Genomic DNA, 7325 nt, shown 5'->3' with positions numbered 1-7325 from the left:
CGAGCCCTGGTCTGGGAGGATCCCACATGCCGCGGAGCAACTAGGCCCGTGAGCCACAACTGCTGAGCCTGCGCGTCTGGAGCCTGTGCTCCACAACAAGAGAGGCCACAACAGTGAGAGGCCCGCGCACCGCGATGAAGAGTGGCCCCGGCTCTCCACAACTAGAGAAAGCCCTCGCACAGAAACGAAGACCCAACACAGCCAAAAACCAAACAAAAATTAAAAAAAAATGCAAGTCTCTAATTTAAGCCTATTCTTCTGTAATTTTTGTGCCCAGACTTTGCTTTATGTGGTCCCAGAAACCTGGGAACAACATCCATCGCATATATTTGGCAGTACTTGCCTGAGGACAGGCGCTTTAAGAACGAGCCATGGGGTTGGGTGACAAACTGTCCTTGAAAACGGCTCCCGAATCCACCTCTCCCAGCTCTAAGAAGCACCTCCTGGTGGTGTTCATGGTTTGCAGCTCGAGGCTCCAAAACTGAAGTTTATTCAGGCTGAAATAAAGTAAACACCAAATGGAAACGAGTATATGTGCTGGTAAAAGTCCTCAAAGCATAGGGCCTCCCGAACCCTGTTGTGACTCAGTCCTTCATGTCATGGATTTGGAGATACCATAGGTCAACTCATTCAGTGACACAATCAACATCCAAAAGCCTTTTACTGCCGGGGACAGGTATCCATAGATACCTTCTAGGTGAGCTTCCCCAGAGATCATTCAGAAACCTTATTTTGCCAGGCCAGTCCTGTTTCCAGAAAACAAACAAAAAAATTGCTCTCCATTTGAATAAGTTTGGGATGTTTAATTGTGCAAAAAGGTACTAACCACCAAGAGGAGGTTTAATTTGAAAATACTTTGTCATATGAAAAAGTTCAGTTAAGCCTAACTCTTAAGGTTGCTTTTATGAGGTTCCCAAAATTATTAAATCTCTGAGATCTGGAATATAGGTATCCCCACGTGAACTCAAGCTCAATTTTTTTCTAAAAGTCTTTGCTGTTTTTCGAATGAATTGGTATTTAATTCTCTGATAGACAGAAGAGAAGCCAAAAGGTCCTCTTGCGTGGTGATCTGAACAGTACATGGATTTCAATTCCAGATCCCTGCACTTCTAAGTACTAATGTAGTTCAATCATTGAATCTGCAGTAACAGGACTTAAATATTCGAGACTTGAAGAGGAGCAAGGATGATCAATTTAACAGGTATTAAGTATCTGAAGCATCTAATGACCAGAATCACTGATTAGAGGAGATTCCAATTATGTAGGCTTATTTAGCATTTGGTAGAATATTATTACTTTGGTAGAATGGGAGGCCTTGTCATGGGAAAAAAAGAATAAAGAAAATATTGTTTTCAATTAGAAAGTAAAATATGATATTGTCATCCGAATGGGTAGAAGCCACTTTAAATCATTTGAAATGAAATACAAATTAATTCCGGCACCTCTCTCTTGAAGAAACTAGCCAAATACGTCCATATGATAAAATTACATTTATTTAGATTTAATGGAGTTCCAGTAACTTACATGAATATTGTTTTGACCTTCTGAATGCATTTCAGTAGATCTAACATCTGCCCTCGAGGGTTACTAGTCCAGAGATGAGACAATTGTAAAAGACTCAGAAGGGCTATAGAAATAAACACACTGTTGCCATGAATAGTTAGTTAATCTTAAAACCTGTGTAATAAATATTCTCAGTTTGTTTTAGAGAGGATGATTGGACCTCTTCTCAGAGGATATTTCTTTCTGTGTTCTTTGACCCAGAAATTAAAACTAGAAATAATGAAGGTAGGTGGGAAATGCTTCAAGATGGTAGATCAATTCTTAGCTCAGCATTCAAGGCAGATCCCATTAGTGTTCAGGAATAAATCTGATCAAAAATAGTCACCTTGCATGAAAGCCATTGCTGACAAGAGACTAAACAAACAGACTTCACATTATTTAATCAATTACACAGACAAAATAAAAACAGGTTATTCGGTTGCTGTGGTATTTTTCATCACTGTTACAAGTTAGATATCCAAAATTCAGTTCTTAATGTCAGTTTATTTTCTCCTTAAGACTATAACAATTTCTCTTTGCTGCTATCAGATGCCAGTCAGGGTGTGTGGAGGAATTAGCAAGTCTCTGTCCTCAGCTGTGGAGTAAGATTTATAATCCAGTAAGTATCATTTCTCTCCAGAAACGGCTCTCTTTCTTTAAGAAAAAAACCCAGGTATTTGTGACCATTAATTATTTGAAGCAATAATTGAAGAAATGGGGCACTGGACGTAAATATGAACTTTCTGACCAGCTGTGTTTAATCCAACTGTGTGTTGTAACTTCTGTTTCCCACTAAACTTTTTTTAAAATTGGGATATAGCTGCTTTACAATGTTGTGTTAGTTTCTGCTGTACAGTGAACAGAATCAGCTCTATGTATGCATATATCCCCTCTTTTTGGCATTTCCTTCCCATTTAGGTCACCACAGAGCACTGAGTAGAGTTCCCTGTGCTATACAGTAGGTTCTCATTAGTTATCTATTTTCTACATAGTAGTGTGTATGTGTCAATCCCAATTTCCCAATTTATCCCACCCCCCCTTCTCCCCTTGGTGTCCATACATGGACATGGAAGCAACCTAAATGTCCATTGACAGATGAATGGATAAAGAAGATGTGGTACTTATAGACAATGGGATATTAGCCATAAAAAGGAACAAAATTGGGTCATTTGTAGGAACGTGGATGGACCTAGAGACTGTCATACAGAGTGAAGTAAGAGAAAAACAAATATCACATATTAACGCATACATGTGGAATCTAGAAAAAATGGTACAGATGAACCTATTTGCAAAGCAGAAATAGAGTCACAAACATAGAGAACAAATGTATGTTTCCCACTAAATTTCTGAGTGTAACCCTCTTTTGCAGGCCATATTCTTCCAGTGTTTATTAGTAAAAGACTCATTAACTCAAAGCCCCCTCTAGAACCTCTGAAACTCCAATCCCCATAATGTTCTTGGGGCAAAGTTGCTTTTCCTTATCTTGATGAGAGATATCGATTAGTCATCTCCACTTTCCCTTTTACGACAAGATAATAAAGGGCACTCCCCCCTCCCTGGAAGGTGACCTATTGGGGGTAGAGGGGGGTGGGTCTCCCTAGGCTGTGCTGACTTTACAGGTGTCTCCTCCTTGTCAGGACTGGTGGTGCTGGAGCCCCACCCAGGCTGCAGCGCCTCCTGCGGGGCTGCTGCTGGAGGAGGGTGGTGGCATGTGCTTCTGCTTCCTCTAAAGGTCCCTAGGCCAGCAGCTGCCTCACCCAGCAGCACTGTCCTCTTACCCGTACCTGGACCCCACAGGTGACTCTGCCACCCTCACTAGCAGTGACAGTAACTCAGCTCCCGCCGTGCTCAGCACTTCCCAGAATTTTCAGTCTCCTCAAGTGCACTAGGAGGTTAGGCTCTCCTGCTGCCCCCCTCACGTCTTCAGAGTCCTCTGTTCTGTCCAGACCACCTTCCCAAGCACGTGCACCGACTCCCGCCAAGAGTTCAAGAGATGCTCTCCACCTGCCCCAAAGGGCTGCCCAGTCTTAGGACACAGAGGCGGCAGCCTGGCTGCCCCAGGATCCTCCAAGACAGACAGGCACACAGGACTCTAACTGGTAACCTGCAGAGGCATGTGGATGGTGAAACTCTGTCTAGCAAGAAACAGGCAGGATAACGTAAACATCCTTACGCAGATGTAGCCATTTTCCCCCACGAACTGTTGTGTCCCAGTCCTCCTACATCAGCATAATCGCCCTTTGTAACCTGTGAGAGGACACGTCCTCTGACTTTTTCTTGCTCGGTACTATTTACTTTTCAACATAAATTCTTCTGTTCTGAGTTTAAAATCCACTCCTTGATCATTTTCTTCCTTCTTCTTCCACCCAAAACAAGGAAGCAAACTGAGTTAGCTGGTGGCTCCGGGATCTCTGGTAAATTCCCCGACTCTCACATTCTACGTATTGATTCACTTAAGTTAAGTTAAATACACTGCTTTCATGCTGTCTGAAGGGTTTCCTCCTCCTCCCCTCACACCCCAACCCATTCTTCTGTTGACAATTTCATGAATGTCCAAACCTCCAAGGCTTTTAGCACTCCCCAACCCACAATGAGGTGGTTCAAAATGCACATTTTCTGAATCATTCAAACATATCTGGAACATACAAGTCTGACTTTAAAACCAGTACATATAATAATACTTCCCTCACATTCGTTCTAAACAGCAGAATTATTCACTTTGCTCATTTAATGAAAAAAAAATCACCAAATGTCTTGCATTTGCTGCTAAGTACAACATAATTAATTGAAATCAAACATAACATCTGAAATCTTACCTAGGAGAAGAAATGGTGAGGTAGAGAATATTGCACAAAACACAGAACACAGAAATTTCTGAAAGGAGTCGATTATCCTGAAAGGAAATTGTTTTACTGTCCAGGGAGGCATAATGTCCTCTCATGTGGAGGGAGGTATAATGGATGGAAAGGGTGGGAAGGGAGAATTATATAAATTATATACAATGATATATATAATTATACAATCTATATATACAGTTATATAAATACTGGCCTGGTGACATTTAAAATGTGACAGGAGGAGAAGGGTTACAAAAAAGATTCATCCCACAATCAAGGGCACCCAAGACAAATCACAAAATAAGATGCAACGAATTATGTTGAAATTCTAATGCTGCTGTCCATGTCATTTAAAGTATTCACAATATCAAAAAATGAGAACATGACTTACTTTACAGTGTGCCAAAGGTCAAGTATGGCCATGATTCTATCAAATAATTTAAGCACAAATAAGCTTTAAACAACTTCTAAATTTTTCCCATTATGCTAACATTTTCAAAATCATTAAAGAAATGTGTAGAGCAATTATTGGAACAAATGAAATGTCAGTTGCTTGTATATATTATTCAGTTTAAATCTTAAAATACACAATAATCTCTACTGTTAACACTTTATTAATGGACAAAAATTTGTAAAGAAGGAAATTATGCTTAAAAAAATGTTTCACATTTACATTCATTTCCAAAGAACATGTAATAATACCTTCCTGTACTGTAATTTGAGAACCTTTACCCATAATTCATGCAGAAATGACTACAGGATTAACCTCCTCCTGGGCTTTGAGTTTTAGAAACAAGTTCCTGACTGCTTGCTTCTTTCCATCCCACTTCCATCATAACTTCAGAGTTAGTTTCAGACTTTTAGTTTTACTGCTACTAAGCTCAACACCATTCCTTCTATTTTCAGTTTTGCATGCCTGGTGTGAATATTTAGTGGACAGCCGTCTCCAAATGAAGGGATAGTTAATTTATCAGACTCATGTGAGAGTTAACAGAGAGGCATAAGACCTTTCCAAGGTTCTTCCATCTTGACTAGTGATATTCTATTCAGTTTCATTCAACACAAAGCTACTAAGTATCTACTGTAAGACAGATGTCGTGCTAAGAACTGGAGATTCAAAGATGAACAAAACAAGAGGTAGCCACGATGGTGGAGCAGGAAGACCCTGAGCTCACTTTCTCCCACAGGCACACCAAAATTACAACTATTTACACAGCAGCTATTGGTGAGAACAACCTGAAGACCAGCAGAAAAGATCTCCTACAACTAAGATATAAAGAAGGAACCACAACAAGATGGGTAGGAGGGGCAGAGATGCTGTATAGTCAAAACCCACACTCCCAGCTAGGCTACCCACAAATAGCAGGATAATCAAAATTGCAGAGCTTCCTCCAAAGGAGTGAGGGGTCTGAGTCCCACATCAGCCTCCTCAGCAAGGAATCCTACACTGGGAAGACAAGCCCCAGAATGTCTGGCTTTGAAGGCAGGAGGGCTTGCATTCAGGAGAGGTGGAGAGCTATGGACACTACATAATGATCAAGGGATCAATCCAAGAGGAAGATATAACAATTGTAAATATATATGTACCCAACATAGAGCACCTCAGTACATAGGCAAATATTAACAGCTATGAAAGGAGAAATGAACAGTAACACAATAATAGTGGGAGACTTTAACACCCCACTTACATCAATGGACGGATCATCCAGACAGAAAATCAATAAGGATACGTAGTACTTAAATAACGCATTAGACCAAATGGACTTAACTGATATTTATAGAGCATTCCACCCAAAGGCCACAGAATACACATTCTTTTCAAAGGCACATGGCACATTCTCCAGGATTGATCACATGCTAGGCCACAAGACAAGCCTCAGTAAATTTAAGAATATTGAAATCATATCAAGCATCTTTTCCAACCAAAATGCTGAGACTAGAAATCAACTACAAGAAAAAAAAAACTGCAAAAAACACAAACACATGGAGACTAAACAATATGCTACTAAACAACCAATGGGTCACTGAAGAAATCAAAGAGGAAATCAAAAAATACCTAGAGACAAATGACAATGAAAACACGATAAACCAAAACCTATGGGACATGGCAAAAGCTGTTCTAAGATGGAAGTTTATAGCAGTACATACAATCTTACCTCAGGAAACAAGAAAAATCTCAAATAAACAACCTAAACTTACAGCTAAAGCAACTAGAGAAAGAATAACAATCAAAATCCAAAGTTAGTACAAGGAAAAATATTATAAAGTTTAGAGCAGAAATATATGAAATACAGACTAAAAAAGAAAAATAGAAAAGATCAATGAAATTAAAAGCTGGTTCTTTGAAAAGATAAACAAAATTGATAAACCTTTAGCCAGACTTATCAGGAAAAAAAAAGAGAGAGGGCCCAAATCAATAGAATCAGAAATGAAAAAGGAGAAGTTACAATGGGCACCACAGAAATACAAAGCATCATAAGAGATTACTACAAGCAACTACATGCCAATAAAATGGACAACCTGGAAGAAGTAGACAAATCTCAGAAAGTCACAATCTCCCAAGACTGGAACCAGGAAGAAACAGGAAATATGAACAGACCAGTTACCCTTCCTGCAATTGAATCAGTAATTTAAAAACTCCCAACAAACAAAAGTCCAGGACCAGGTGGCTTCACAGGTGAGTTCTACCAAACATTTAGAGAAGAGTTAACACCTATCCTTCTGAAACTATTACCCAAAAAATTGTAGAGGAAGGAACACTTCTGAACTCATTCTATGAGGCCGCCATCACTCTGTAACCAAAACCAGACAAAGATACCACAAAAAAGAAAACTACAGGCCAATATCACTGATGAACATAGATGCAAAAATCCTCAACAAAATAGTAGCAAACCAACTCCAGCAAAACATTAAAAGGGTCATACACCATGATTAAGAGGGATTTAT

This window comes from Physeter macrocephalus, chromosome 4, assembly GCF_002837175.3.
Source record: "Physeter macrocephalus isolate SW-GA chromosome 4, ASM283717v5, whole genome shotgun sequence".
NCBI classification, from domain to species: domain Eukaryota; kingdom Metazoa; phylum Chordata; class Mammalia; order Artiodactyla; family Physeteridae; genus Physeter; species Physeter macrocephalus.
The sequence above is the reverse complement of the archived record's forward strand: the minus strand, read 5'-3'. Positions refer to the sequence as shown.